The following is a 15,406-nucleotide window of genomic DNA, read 5'->3' on the forward strand; positions in this document are numbered from 1 at the left end:
AAAGTGGATATTAACGTATCGTTCGTTTCCAAGAATGGGATGACAGACAAAAGCTATTTTTACACTTCACATTTCTTCTCTATTCTATATTTATGATTTTATACGAAAACCTATCAGAAGTCCTGTCGCCGTTATAATGTACTTCATTGTTGTGTGACAATGGAGACGTATTACTCTGTTTATTCTTTTTAACGTCTCATTGTTACAGAAATTCCAGAGCCAGTACTGCGTGAGCAGACCAGAGACCTGTGGGGGGCTGGCTGCAGTTGGTACGTGCCGCCCTCTCAGCGGTTGGCAGCACTGCAGCGTGGCAGTCCCTGCGCCTTCTGTTGTCTGACGCATTTGTAGCGAGCTGTTTCTAGTGCGAAGAAGTGTGTCGGCATTTTGTGCAGCAGCTTCCGAGTTGATATCTACTTCTCCGTTAATAAGGTAAAGGTGACCATTTCCATTCGTTGCCGCTATGTTGAACTATTCACTTATTTGTTTTTGAAAGGCCGTGGTAGTTGTGCGGTCTCACTGTGTTCTCCATCGAGGCTATTGCGTATAAAGCAAACTATGAAGGTTACTATGCTCTCAAAGTGCTAGCGAATTTCGTATTAAAAATCTTGGTATTTTAAAGCGCTATAGAAATTCGGGTTAAATCTGCTGTTTTACAGACTATAGGCATGAATGAAAAGCACAGTCACGGCCGAGGTTTTTATCTCGTTTTCACGCCATTTTGTTGAATTGTTTTCTCGAAATATTGCGTTGTACTCGTTACGTCTGATGTATAAAAGAACTACCCTGCTTTTAGGTGGGAATAACATAACGGAATGGAGCTTGTTTCTCCCTGTCCTGCATTTGCAAACAGCAAGTTGATATTTTTACTTTTGTGGAGTAATGTTTTCGGCGACAATTCCGCCTGTTGGGTAATCAGATAAGGTTGTGCTCCATTTCGTGTTTAGTGTATTTGTGTAAATGCAGCAATCAATGAATTCTTACGCTGACCTCAAAATGTTCGCCGTTATGGGTTTAGTACTGTAGTCACGTAGATTAATTATCGTGTATCTTCAGACTGACTGTGGCTTATACTTATCAAACAGCACTCCTTTTTCTAATAAAGTAAGTATTTAAATGAGGGAAAAAATACCGCACATTAAGCACCAATATTAAAACTTTTTTTTGCTAAAACCAGTCGTCCTCAATGTCTTTATCATTGTTCATAGGGATATAGAAAAACGTGGTGTGACAATTAACAGATATTACTACAGTACACTATTATCCATATTCGTGATCGGGCAGTGCAGAGATGAACTATTGGTTCACAGTATGTCCGTTGGACCCACGAACTGGCAGTTCGCTCGTGGACTGATCGACAACAAAAGGTTGTGAAGTCTCTTCGGGAGGAGTATATTTATTTATTTATATTCTTCTCATTTGTTCGGAGTCTTCAAATAGACACGCGAGTGTAATTGTGTGGTCCAAGATGCAAAAATTGTTGAATGCATTATTAGCCTCGGCGTATTTGTACTTTTAAGAGCATGGACTCAAGTATTGAAATCATTCTGGACCCACGCAACATGTTCAGGCTGTGGTAGTCTAATCCTGGCTCTCGGCGTAAGCTGGAAAGTAAAATCTCAAAACTAGTCTTGCTCTCGTCTGCAGCTCATTGCTGTGAAAAAATGTCTGTTACATGTTAAAGCGGGCGATCTGAGCTTCCGCTGTCATTTTGCATTAAAGGGCGACGCGTAATGGGGTGTATTGAAGCAGAGGCCGCTAAAATTGTGGAGCCGTAAACGTCTTAAGGCGCGTTTACAGTGAGTTCGCAGCATTGTTCGTGGCTAGTAATGCACTACCGATGTTCGCAACATGTTGGCAACACAAAACCAGTGTTCCACGGCTATGTCGGTAGAGATCAAAGAAACATTATTGTTCGTGGCCTGCTACTACCAAATTCCGCTACGCAGTGCTAGCTAGTGTTCGTGTTCTGAGTGAGTGTTTTGGTGTTTGTTTTGCTGGAATGTAGTGGTGCGTTTGTTTTATGTCCCTTCATTTTTATTTAAAATGGAGTGGTCACGAGACAAAATTTCCCAGCTGAGACATCAGCTCTGTGAGGCAGCGGAGTGCCTGTGGAATGTACGTTCCGCAGGTTACAAAAATACTGAAATCGAACATGATTCATTACAAAAAGTTGCCGCTGCGCTTGGCACCTGCAGCAGTGACGTGGACGAAAAAAGTACATCTCCCTTGTCTCAGTACCGACGAGAGAAAAGAAAATTGAGGAAAGTAAAAAATCTGGGCCGGCCGGTGCGGCCAAGCGGTTCTAGGCGCTTCAGTCTGGAACCGCGCGACCGCTACGGTCGCAGGTTCGAATCTCGCCTCAGACATGGATGTGTGTGATGCTCTTAGGTTAGTTAGGTTTAAGTAGTTCTAAGTTCTAGGGGACTGATGACCTCAGATTTTAAGTCCCATAGTGCTCAGAGCCATTTGAACTATTTTAAAAAATCTGATGTAGTACTGACACATTTTACGAAATGAAGTGGTTTGTATTGAAATATCTGCGTTTCATGGATGATACGGAAGTATTTGAGATATGGCTGGCTTTGATAGGAGTCTCCTGATGTCAGAAGACGAAGAGTAACAGCAAGTCTTTGGTTCACAGGGATTGCTTTTCTGAAATTTGTGACTTTCTTTGAAACAACTGGTCCTATAACATTCAACATCATTTCAAAATCTGACGGCGACATCCTAGTGAAGTTGCGAAAGCCAGAACCGTCTTCCAAATTTATCTCACAAAGCATGTCATTCCCGCCACGTCTTCTACAGTATGTTTTGGTCCACCGACTACGACTACGTCATTTTCTTCGTCTATTTATTTCATTAAGTATTATTAATGCAGCACCAAATGTCATCAATTCTTCCTCTTCACTTGACATAGCGTATCTCTTGATGTGAATACACAAAGTAACTCATCAGTTCGCCGCAGCAGACTGCGAATACGTAGGAATGTTGGTCGCTAGTGTAAACGGGAATGCGAACAACGAACAATGTTGCCAACATGTTGAGGGAACAAGTTGCATACAATGTTCCGAACAAAAACATGTTCTGAGCTCAATGTAAAGGCGCCTTTAAGAAAAATTAATTCAATACAAGGAACATGAGGGCTCAGTGTACATAGAAATAACGCACATTTAAACTTTAACGTACAATATTAGCAACATCTAACTTACGTGGTACAGTAGGTCTTCTACCTATTACAACAATAATCAAGGAGCTTTATTCTCCCATATTAATTGCATAGAAGGAGTTTACTCCTTGATACGAAGATTAAATTTAATATTTACTATAAAATTTTACGCCGTCTTTGCGGTCGGTGATAAACGAGGTTCGTGTACATTTACTTCGACGCGAGATACATTTCTCGTTCCAAGTTTTTTAAATGTCCTTACGACACAATTGTCTATTGATAGAAACCGAGGATTCACATATATATTCTTGTTAAAGCCACAGGAGTTGTTGAGTAACACTTTATTAGCTTAAATAAAGGATTAATCAACTGCTGCTGCGGTTTTAACGAGAATACATTCTTATAGCTGTAGTTGCTTACAATGTAAAGTGTATTGCTATTACGTAGAGCAAGCAGTACAGTTTATATCACAGCAAGCTAATCTCTTGATACTAATACGCAAAGAGTAATTTAAACGTTTTTTGTTGAAGTAAACGAAAAAATAGGAATGCGAACAGACAAACGTTCAGGATCAAGGACTGATATAACGTCCTCTCTACGTCCATGAATCGCTGGTTACGCTGATACACAGATCTGTAGCATAAGGAGTAGGTCTAGGTTAGGTTGGAATAAGACGGTATGGTTGGAGACGGGTAATCCATTGGATGTGAATGGGCAACGGATTGCTATGCAGCATCGCCTGACGTCCACATTTGCGCTGTAATTAAGGCACTTTGCCACATACAGGGCGAGTGAGGAGGAAAGGTACATACTTTCAGATGCGATAGTATAAGTGATACTGAACAAACAACTTCATGTGGACATTTGCCATATTGCGAATGGTTTCCGAGATAGAATGTTTAATATTACTTCTGTATGGTTTTCTTTAATAACTCAAAAAGCGCACATTCCAAGGAAAACGTGTGTCAGTACACAAACCAAATTTGCTGCTAAAAGGTCCTATTTATTTTTTGTCTAGGACTAACAGTTTGCGCAGACACATCGCGAGAATATTGAAAATCTCGCGCGTGCGCTGTAGCTTTTTGTAGGCCAGTTTGAGGCAGTTTTCCTACTTGATAGACCGAAAGCGTCCTGTACCGAAATGCTCGTCTCCACTTCATATATGTTGGTGTGGTACATTGTAAAAAGACAATAATACAGAACGTAAATGGAAATGTACATTAAGTGTTCTATCTCGGAAACCATTAGGAATAGGCCATATATCCACATCAAGTTTTTTGTTCAGAATCACTAACGCCATCACCCGTCAAAACACGTACCTTTCCTCCTGACTCACCCTGTGTATCGTACCTTCCAAATTAAAACCTAAAATGCAAGGTAACTTCAGCAAACGTTAGAACGACAAAAGAATTCTCCCATGAGTGCCCTGCCGATGCCAGATATTTACTTTGGCCTGCGTGCACAGACAGAACACATTTATTTTCCTCCTACATTGTTGCTTGAAAGGCACAGTGTGCTGAAACTTTTAAGTACCTTAGACTGAAAGGGGAGTTTTACTTGGCAAAGCATGTGAATGTCTTGTAAGGGGACTAAATTAGGTTTTGTTGCTATAAGTATTTCACGCATACTGCATTTCGGGAGTGGCTTATCCGGCATTTTGGTGATCGGTCAAACTAGATGGCTAGTGGTACTAACAGGTACCATATTTTTGAATTGCTAGTATCGACACACCTTGTAGAGTACTGCTGGTACATTTTATTTCACGAAATTTGTGCACTTATAATCATGTGCAGTTTAATGTGCTTTCTGTCCAAGCCAGAGAACAGGATATTTACTACTCGTTTTTTGGATGTTTCTGACCGTATGATCTTGCGTCTGCAAATGTGTAGTGTTATATGGAGCCCAGAATTTAGAGGAGAACGTTCACTGATCAGTTTGTAGATGAATAGATGAGTAATAAATTTGTCGTCGGGATGGAAATTTCATTATTAGCTACATAATGCATTCGAAGCTGTACGGGGAATTTTCCCGTCATTAACAAATAGTGACGTTAGTGCCTGTTCACATGGCATCAGTTGTCCTGTGCTGTGATTGGCTGAAAACAGCAGTCGGAACAAAAATGGTTCAAATGGCTCTGAGCACTATGCGACTTAACTTCTGAGGTCATCAGTCGCCTATAACTTAGAACTAATTAAACCTAACTAACCTAAGGACATCACACACACATCCATGCCCGAGGCAGGATTCGAACCTGCGACCGTAGCGGTCGCTCGGCTCCAGACTGTAGCGCCTAGAACCGCATGGCTAATCCGGCCGGCCAGTCGGAACAGAAGCCAGATTATATTCAATTTTAGCGGAGTTTAGGTGGCATGTTTCGGAGCCATTGCTTATTAAATTGTACTCTACGAAATTAAGTTCGTGGTACGTTTTAATGGACATAGATACTGGAAAAAGGTAACCACTTTCTCTTCCATGTACTCCAGGCACGCAGTAGGAGCATAAGAAAGGGTTTCCAGTACGTGGAGCTGGAACAACGGTTCTGCTCACGTGGTCCGCTGTGTTGTGAAGAAGAAAAAAATTTAAAAAATGAAACCGCGGAGGAGCAGACTTGATGTGGCGTCAAGGCTGTTTAATATAACCACTCGCTCACTGGCGTACCAACCATTTCTTTGGGAGGGGGCGGGGGGTTTTATGGAAACTCATTTGCTGATTTCGTCTTTCAGCAAAACTGTTAAGAACACATAAATACCGACCGTCTGTGAAGGTGTGTTAGTTACGCAGCGCTGTTCTACAGAAACAACTCGTTAATAATATGGACCCAATTTTAAGGTTCGTCCTCTGCAAAATTGTCTCGTTGCTTCAATTTTTACAAAGACATTGGTCCTACTTTCTTTTTAGACCATTTACGAAAAGGAATCCTATTTACTATAGATTGTGGATAACAATCGGGTAGAGAAACCTTTTATTATTGTTATTATTTTATAAACATTGTGCATCACATCATAATGGAAAAAGAAAAACGTATTTTGAAATAGACATTTATTTTGTTTTTATTTAGACTAAAAAATTTTAGGTAAAATTTGCAAATGTAGTTTTCCTTTCCACGGTTCGGGAAACAAATTTTTTATGAAATCGATAAGATTAATTTTTCCAGCCGTGTCTTGATGAATATGGAAAAGGAGTAAAGGGGTGACTGGATTGAGTCATCGTTCATCTGAGGCAAGTTTTAAATCGTATCAAAGCGCCGAATGACCTCTGAGGATGGTGACGGGCAGAACCAGAATGATGAGGCAAATAAATTCCTGGAGGAGTTCTTTAACCCTAACTGGTTCAGCAGTAAGTTTTCTTCCAATAGAGGGTACGTTACATTGTTGTATACCAGTCGCAATGGTTCGCTTCATTTCGAGCTGTGCAGAAAGCCCGTCCAGTTTGAAGTCTGTTGTATTTACTCAAAGAAATTCTCCCAAACGTCGTGTAGATTGGGGACATCTTTGGGAGAACTTAATAACTATCGCTTCAAGATGGGATAGTCTCTCTAAATCCTCTTGGTTGCCCCTCGATAATTTTTTCAGAATGAGATCAAGAATTTCGAACGAATACTTTCTAAAATTTCGCTCTGAATACAATTTTTTGGGGACAGATGGTGTTTCTGTGTGTTGCAATTTCGCTGGAATTTTTCTTGGCTGTGAGATATTTGTGTGTTTCATATTTAGGTATTTAGAATAATTTTTGGATTTCTCTAACAGCATGTCATAGGGTTCTGCAGTTGGACTTGCAGGAGCCAGTTTCAGAACCTCTACAAAATGTTTCACTCTGGCTGCATTAAAATTTGTATTCCGTGGGGATCTGACCAGTTCTCACACAATCCAGGCGCTTCAGTTGCTACTGTTACACAGTGTGATCAAAAGTCCTTTGACACCTGCCTGAAAAGGACTTAAGTTTGTGGGGTCCTCCATCGGTAATGTTGGAATTCAGTGTAGTGTTGGTCCACCCTTAACCTTGATGACAGCTTCCACTCCCGTAGGCATAAGTTCGGTCAGCTGCTAGAAGGTTTCTTGGGGAATGGTTGCCCATTCTTCCCCGAGTGCTGCAGTGAGGAGAGGTATCGATGTCGGTCGGTGAGGCCTGGCACGAAGTCTGCGTTACAAAACGTCCCGGAGGTGTTCTGTAGGATTCAGGTCAGGACTCTGTGCAGGCCAGTCCATTACAGGGATGTTGTTGTCGTGTAACCACTCCGCCACCGGCCGTGTTCGATCCTGTTGAAAGATGCAATCGCCATCCCCGAATTGCCCTTCAATAGTGGGAAGCAAGAAGGTGGCCGGGTACTTTTGACCATTGTGTATATGAAAATAGTTTCAAACTCTTCGGGCCGCTTCACATAGCCCCGCAGGACTGATCTTTTGTCTCTAAAGTGAGCTCGGTACGTTCAGTGTTTCGGTTATAGTTTCCCCTCAAATATGTCAATAATTTCACTCTTACAGCCCATCGGGTGGGACACATCGGAATCAGACGTTCACAACATCTGCATACACGTCTTTCGGTTTTGCTGATTCTAGAATTATATGTGAAGCGTCTTTCACAGTTACCAGTACATGACACAATGACTTCTTGAAACAATGAATGCTGCAGTGGATATAACAACTCTTTGGCCGGTCTTGAAGGTTTTTCTTCACCCCTTGTTCCGGCCAGACATTAGCTGCACAATCGTAGCAGTGGGCGCGTAAAATCTCTATTTTAGTGACAGCCCTAGAAGGATGTCTTTAATCGTAGTTACCAGCGTTTAGCCTTGGAGACCGACGGACTGCGTAACCTCAGAAAAAGTTTTTATTTGAAGCGTCTCAGGGTCAACACTATGTACACGAAGAGTGCCAGCCAAGTTCGTCGTTGAATCTCTTCTAATTCTGCAAAAAGGTGAATTTTTTATTTGCTGCACATTTCCTCGCTGGATCGTGTGAGCCATAATTTCCACTACTTCGTTTTGTATCGCTGGCGGCAACCAAGGGTTATGGCGTTTTCAGCCATATCTTCAGTTCTGGCCCATCTTGCTTCCTATCAGCTGGAAGTGCCGTGAAGTTCCCCAGAGACTGTTTCAAGACCTCTGTGTGTTTCCCATTCGACCCAGGAACCTGAGTATGCTGATAATTACTAGCAGAGCGGTTCTAGCTTCATCCTGATCGGTCAGCAGACATCTGACACGACCAGCAACAGGTGTCCTGTTTTCATGTTGCCGAGTAATTGCTCGAGACCCTCGGTGGAAAAGACTCTTTTCGTGTATCTTTAATTTTTCTCCGGTTTTTTTCCAGTTACAGAAGACTAAGAAGTTCTTTAACAAAAGCTGTCTCTTGGGTCTTGTATTGTTCACTAAGTGGATGGACCGAATGCAGTCATAGCAGGCCACTCTTTTCTTTGTAATGTAGCCACGGATAAGCCACAGACCATTCCGATTTACGATATCGTTTATTCCTTCGTGGAAACTTACGCTTGTTTGCTGGATGAAATTTTGTTTCAAGAACAGGTATACTTGAAATAGAACCCACTGTTTCCATGTGAGAATGCATGTTTGGCAGTCCTGCGCCACAACTTATGTCCATCGCCTCTACCTGGTATGTGTCACAAGTAAGAGGAATCATTGTAAACGTTATTGAACATCTTCACTGGTGTCCAAAATCAAAGCAAGGAACGGAAATTTTTCAAGGTTGCGTTTATTTTGCCACAAAGTTGTGAAAAAAAGATAGTAATAGTTCAAAGAACGCAGGACGTAATCAACTGCAACACGCATAATAGACAGAAATGATTTTCGTTTTTTCCAACTTGACGGATTTGCTCACATTCTGACAACTGGTTAACGTGCTCAGTAGGGCGTGTGACCTCCTGTGGCACAAATACGGGCCTGAAGACGACGGACCGCTGTGAATGACGTCACCAATCTCGTGTTGAGGCGACAACGCCCTTTCCGCCCGCAGAGCTGCTCCCAAGTCTCCCAGAGTGGCCAGTGGATGCAGCCTGTTTCCTTACTGCGTCCCAGACTCGAGTCGGGAGAGCGAACTGGCCGCGGCACGCGTGCAGTATCTTCAGTTTCCGTAAGAAACACCAGCCACGTGTGCTCCGAGAGGCCGGCCATCATCGCTCGTCGAGACAGTCCGGGCACACCGCAGCTCGCAGCAGCCTCGCCTGACATTCCGAGCTCTCCTCACAGCAGCTACGCCGTGCTGGTTCAGCCGTACGAGTTCCTGAAGAGGTGTTCGAATGGTCGACACAGTCCCTGCCCACACCACCAGGGATCTCTTTCCACAAGGTTTGGAGCCCAGCACCGTGTTCCACGTGCCCCCCACATGCGAATCCGCCGAGAATCTCTCTCCACCAAGTCGGGACTCGTGTGTGGAAAGAACATTGGCCCACTGTTCTACGTCTAGGTGGCGTGTTGACGGCTCCACTCTAGACGTTCCCTTCTGTGAAGACACGCAGGAGGAAACTCACGTGGTAAATAAAATGTTTTCTGTGTGTTCAATGAGGAACTGCCGAGTAAAGCACTGTCTTTGTGTGTTTGACATTCAGCTTTCAGTTGTTAAATCAATTCAAGATAAACTGGACAGTGTTCGTACCGTTAAATGTAACATTTGTCATGAAACGTGCATGAAATTACAGAGAACTCAAATCTCGTCTAATATGTACGAATGCTTCCCAATGGCTGTTTAACGTGCAAGAATGAAGCCGCTTCGCAGTATGTTAGGACTTCTTGCCGGAAGCGACTGTATATTAATTGCTTCTGTTTTTGCGGCAAGTTTTATTCTAAACATTCACTGTACTTTCCTTTCATAAGCTAACGATTGGCATTAATATACGGCGCGTATCAAAAAGAATCGTCCAATTTAAAAAATCATAGCCATTATGTTATTTGAGATGTGTGTGTGAACAACGTACTGTTGCAGAGAGAAAACAGTTTTACATGGTTCCCACCAGGTGGTAGTAGTGCGCGCCGAGTTCAGTTCAAATAAAAATGGTGTCCTGATAGCAGAAAGCGTTTCGTGTTCTGCGTTTTGCACAGTGCGGGTCAGTAATACGGGTTCAGCGTGTCTTCCGTACTAGCAATGTCGTGGATCCTCCTACAGCACAGAGCGTTAGACGATGGCGTGAACAATTCCGAGGAACAGGTTGTTTGTGTCGCAGCAAATCGCCGGATCGTCCCCGAATGTCTTTGACAAGGACGTCGAACGCATCCGCCATAGCTTCACAAAGAGTCCGCAGAAATCCGTTCGCCGTGCAGCTCGACAGCTAAACTTGGCCCCGATGTACGTCTGGCGTTTGTTGCGCCGACGTCTACGCATGAAACCGCACAAAAGTCGGCTGCTGCAAGCTCTTCGTGGAGGTGATTTCTAAATCTGAGGTTCACTGACCGATGGATTCGCTCCCACTGGACCACATGATTCAGCCTTGCTTCACTGGCCTCCAACGTCACCGGACCTGACCGTATGTGATAATTTCTTTTTTTTTGGGGGGGGGGGGGGAACTTACAAAAGACTTCTTTATGTGCCTCCGTTACCAATAACAATGAAAGAAGTGAGACATTGCATAACAGCAGCTGTGGAAGCGGCAACTCGAGACATTGTCGCTGCAGTGTGGGAACAATTTGAATAGCGCATTGATGTATGACGTGCATCTCAGGAAGGCACATTGAACACCTATGGAAAGGTATGAAAAAACTTTTCGAGTTTCCCGTTCACCAGGAAACTAAATTCGTTGTATGTGTCCAACAGTTTCAGAAATATAGACATGGCACATACGATGATTGTTTTCGGTACACCCTGTAAACTTCGAGCCTGTGTACTTCCACATTATGGTAGATAAAAACATCTCAGTATTTTTTGTACAGAGCACTACTCATCTCTTTGCGTGCAATTTGCTGAACGTTACCTATAATGCCTTAAGGGGACCACGCCCTGCCTATCTAACCCATGTTAATTTAGGCAAGTATTTGACTCATTTCTGAAAAAAAAATTATTTGATGCATCACCGTAATATTTTTACTGTATGTTACGTGATGCTAATAGAGCCAACTGTACTAAAATCTACTTGATCCATTTTACATTTTCTAAGAAATACTTTTTTAAATTTATTAACAAAAATATTACCTTTTTCTGCAGAAAATATTTTTGTGAACTTCCTAATGGAGTATTAATGAATGTAGTACCAGAGGTGGCCTTTTATGTTACGCAGAGTCTCTGGGAACGTCATTCATTTATCTACGATAGTTTGATATAATGGGGCATGTGTACTGAAAATTTTATTTTGAGGGAAATTGACTTTAAAGAAAAGCCCTTTGAAATTTGTTACTTACAGTCAATTAAAACTGTGCTGCTGCATATGATGGCCCTTCTTTGGCCTCTAGCAGGTCTTCCAGCTTCTCTTTCACCTTCCTGCATGTTTGTCTTGCTTTCTTGGCCATTTTGGATGCAGACCTGTCTGCATCGGCTATCCTCGCTTTATTGCAATGTTGCAGCCCAGTGATCATACTTTCACCAGGGTTAATTCCCAGCTTTTTCAGTACGCAAAACTTTCCAGTATTACCACAATTGAATGTAATAACAGCATCATGGTCTCCTAGTTTCATTGTGTGCATGCCTACAAATACAGTTTTAGGAAGGCGGTTCCAAATTATGCTGTTGAAACATTCATTTGGGTTCTGTGTCTGCCCACGCAGACATTTCCTCAGAAGTTCAGCATCAGCCAATTCTCTGAAAATAGGTTTAATTGCTGTAATAAGAGCAGCAGGAAGAGAATGCTGGCGAGAATAAGATTCTCCAGTTGCCTAAACCCTATTGTATTTGCGCCACGAATTTTCTCCTGATGGACACAATCCATGACATGGCTTATTGTCAGTAGAGGACATCTCTCTTCATTGCCTCCAGATTTCCTTTATTTGTCCTAATTGCCTGCCTTAGTATACCTGCAAGTTTTCTATTTCAGTTTTAGTTAATCGACCCTGTCCGGTCAACAGTTTTCCATCTTCTAATTTTTTCCACTCGTATCAACAGTTTTCTCAACCTTGTTCCCAAACGTTTTTGAACATGGCCTACACATTTTGCATCTCCAAATGACCTAGTTGACAGTGGGTGACAAAAGTGGGCGTGGCACATAAACACACGTGGTAGGAAAATGCTCTTTCAGGATGTATACAGCCCGGGACAACCGGGAGATCCGGGAATTTTTTAGAATTCCGGGAATTTTTCATTGTTCCAGTTTTCAGTTAAATTTTTGTAATTTTGACTGGTAAGAACCGATACTCTGACAAAGGATATTACTGGGGATATTACTGTATCCCGCTACTGCAGATTAATACTTCAACAATGAAACATAAACGAGAGAAGAAAGACGAAAATTCAGGTTAAGTTGCAAAGGACAAACCAGTGCTCATACAAGCGTCTGTCAACAGTAAAACGTGTCTAAGGCTTCAGGAAGACCGTGCAATGCTTCAGAACAACAAATTGCCTCCGATGAGCGTGAATCTCAACTATTTACATTACATTAGTTGCAGCAATTACGAGCGGGCTCATGCGCATGCGCAGTTCAGTCGGGTTTGAGTAGAGATTCTCCCGATTCTGGCTACAGGAATGTGGCTGTTGGCTGTGCAAGCACTCGCAGCAAGCAGCTGGATGCTACCGGAAAAAGGGGGCGCCATATTCATACTCTTGAGCCAGAAAAACTTTTCACAAAACGCCTATCTTCCAGCTCTCGTTGGTCTCTAGATTACTCATATGATTTTGAAACGCGTCCCTGCTGTCTTGAAACATTTTTGAACGCATTTTAAATTGATTTATGAATGAGTCACAAGTTGATTTTTGAATGTGTGCATAGTGTACGTGATGTCTCTGCCAGGAGAATCCTCGTCGCATCTAGAAATAAACTTTCCGCAGACAACAGGGGATGGGGCTATACGAGCTGAACGGAGTAAAGCGGAACGGATGAATGCCAATCGCTGTCTGATTATGTGGTTAATTGGGTTTGCGAAAGATCAGCGTTGTTACAATTACTAGCGAAATCCATAGATTCAGAGTACCAGAATGGAAATAAACGACTGACAGGAATAACAGATGAGAAATATTACGTATTATCTTCTCGGTGTATCCAAGAAAATGAAATTTGGACAAATTTTTTGGCCAGATCGCTATACCAGTAAGGACCGTTGTACAGTCCCCGGCTAGCAGCCCACTTAAGTTCTATTCTGGAAGTAACGCAGAAAACGTAAAACGCCTGACTGGAAAATAATCGCGGGATAACTAAACCTGTGATTCTGGCAGGGTTAGTGGAGTTAATCGGCGAACAAATTTTGACAGTGGCAGAAATAGCTACAGAATTGGTGACAGGATTGTTTGTTAGAACGTGGAAGGAGAAGAAACGGGGACACCACACAATTTTAGAAGAATAAGACAAATCCAAATTTATATAAGAACTTCGTAATACTACTTTTCGATCTCGTGCTTGAGAATCCGGTGCGTATAAATAAAATGTGAAACTGTTTCCTAACAAAGCTTTTTGCTTGTACTAGGCATAATAGGCATATGATATTGTTACTTATTGGATTATATTCTGTCGTGTTATAAAAATGGCCATTTGTGCCTAAAGTGCCTCCTATATTTGGTGCGTTACAAAATTGCTACCATATTAGAAAGGCTTGTTTTGTTTTATCCAGCAGACAGTGACAAACTAGATGTAATCAGATCGAGAAACCACACCAGTATTGGGTATTATTTGTGGTAAAAGCTTTTTCAGTATTAGCTAACGACATTCCAGTTTTTCATGTAGCAAAACGTTTGACGAACTTTGAGGTAAGAGATTCTTCCGCAGAAAGGAAAGCACGCCACGTAAAGCTATAGCAAGATTAGAGAGAAAAAATGCTACGAGCTAAGGATTGAAGAAATGTGTAATTTCTTGCTATCTCTTGTTTATTCGTTTTATGTATCCTACATTTAATTTTATGTCACACAAAACAGCAAGTTATTAGCTAATAGGCAATAAAGAGTGCAAATTTTCTGGAGAGTTCTTGTTCTCCCTATTACAAATAATCCCATCCTCTATTAATTACGAGATTTTTTTAAATAGGGGCAGGCTGTCAAACCGACCGACTGGGAGCAGAAGAGGCACCAGAGGTTTCAGCTTCCACTGTCCTGAATATAGTTTGGTGGCATCCATTACAAAATGTACACGTTTCAATTCCACAGAGCGAAATACAGTGACGAGTAGCATGGAGAGCTGCATCAAACCAGTCTCAGAACTGAAGACCACAACAACAACAGCGGTTGAAGAATGCTTTAGGAAGAGGCGTGGCACTGCACTCTGGCACACTTCACACCAAATAATATGTCTTACATTTCCTCGAACACATATGTTGTATGTTTCAGACTTTTCAGAAAGACGTGCGCTACAAGACGAACATATTTTTGGAAAATTGGATTTTTTTAGAATTATCGTAGATCCGGTGCTGATGCGCAGAGCAGTCTCAAGGTGGGCAGTCTCCACGTGACCCGTGTTTACATTTACTGATTTTGCTGTTTCCCCTGTGTTTACCCTCACGGAAAATGAAAACAAATCAGATGTCTATGGCCGGGAGCTCTCAAGTGAATTAAAATACATTCACATAATTACGGAAGGCAAAAATGTCATCAGTTTGAGATTTTATTTTATTTCCATCTTTCTGACAGTCAAGCATTATTCGCCTTGCGGAACAATGAAGTTATTTTAGAAGAAATAAGCCCTCGGTCACAAATATTAAGTCAAAATTGACCAGGTTTCGGCGCTACTATGAGCGTCGTCTTCAGAATTAAACTGTTCTAAAACATAACAGGTATATAAGACATTAATAAACTAAAGTTTGTACTGACTGGAAGGAGATGCAGTACTTACAAGTCACATTCTAAAATAATCTAAGCCGGAAAGGCGACGTCATGAAAAGTTGTAAATAAGACAAGATGGCGAGCCGCTAAGGGCTGCTCGTACCTGAGTGAGTGAACACGGGTTGCAACCAAACTGAGGAGCCCACGTTAGAAAGTGTGGGCAAGTAAACACGGGGTTGCTACGAGCGCCACCTAGTAGCCGCAGAAACTACGCTACTGTACATTCAAAATTAGACAAATGAAATTGTAACGAAGCTGATTCAGGCATAACGTAAGCTCTAATAATAATAAGATGAAGTTACATATTTATCTGCTTTAAACATACATTTTGTAACGTAAAAAAAACCGTCAG

General features: G+C 42.0%; 1 protein-coding gene across 1 annotated transcript in view; it reads left to right on the plus strand.

Moving 5' to 3' along the window:
- The first annotated feature begins 311 nt into the window (after window positions 1-311).
- Window positions 312-15,406, plus strand: part of LOC124720233 (poly [ADP-ribose] polymerase tankyrase-1-like) — an 86,321-nt gene continuing 71,226 nt past the window's right edge. Inside the window, exon 1 of the mRNA XM_047245554.1 lies at window positions 312-429. The gene's annotated coding sequence lies outside the window, so the exon portion shown is untranslated. The remainder of the gene's footprint in view (window positions 430-15,406) is intronic.

Source organism: Schistocerca piceifrons, chromosome 11 (assembly GCF_021461385.2).
Source record: "Schistocerca piceifrons isolate TAMUIC-IGC-003096 chromosome 11, iqSchPice1.1, whole genome shotgun sequence".
NCBI classification, from domain to species: domain Eukaryota; kingdom Metazoa; phylum Arthropoda; class Insecta; order Orthoptera; family Acrididae; genus Schistocerca; species Schistocerca piceifrons.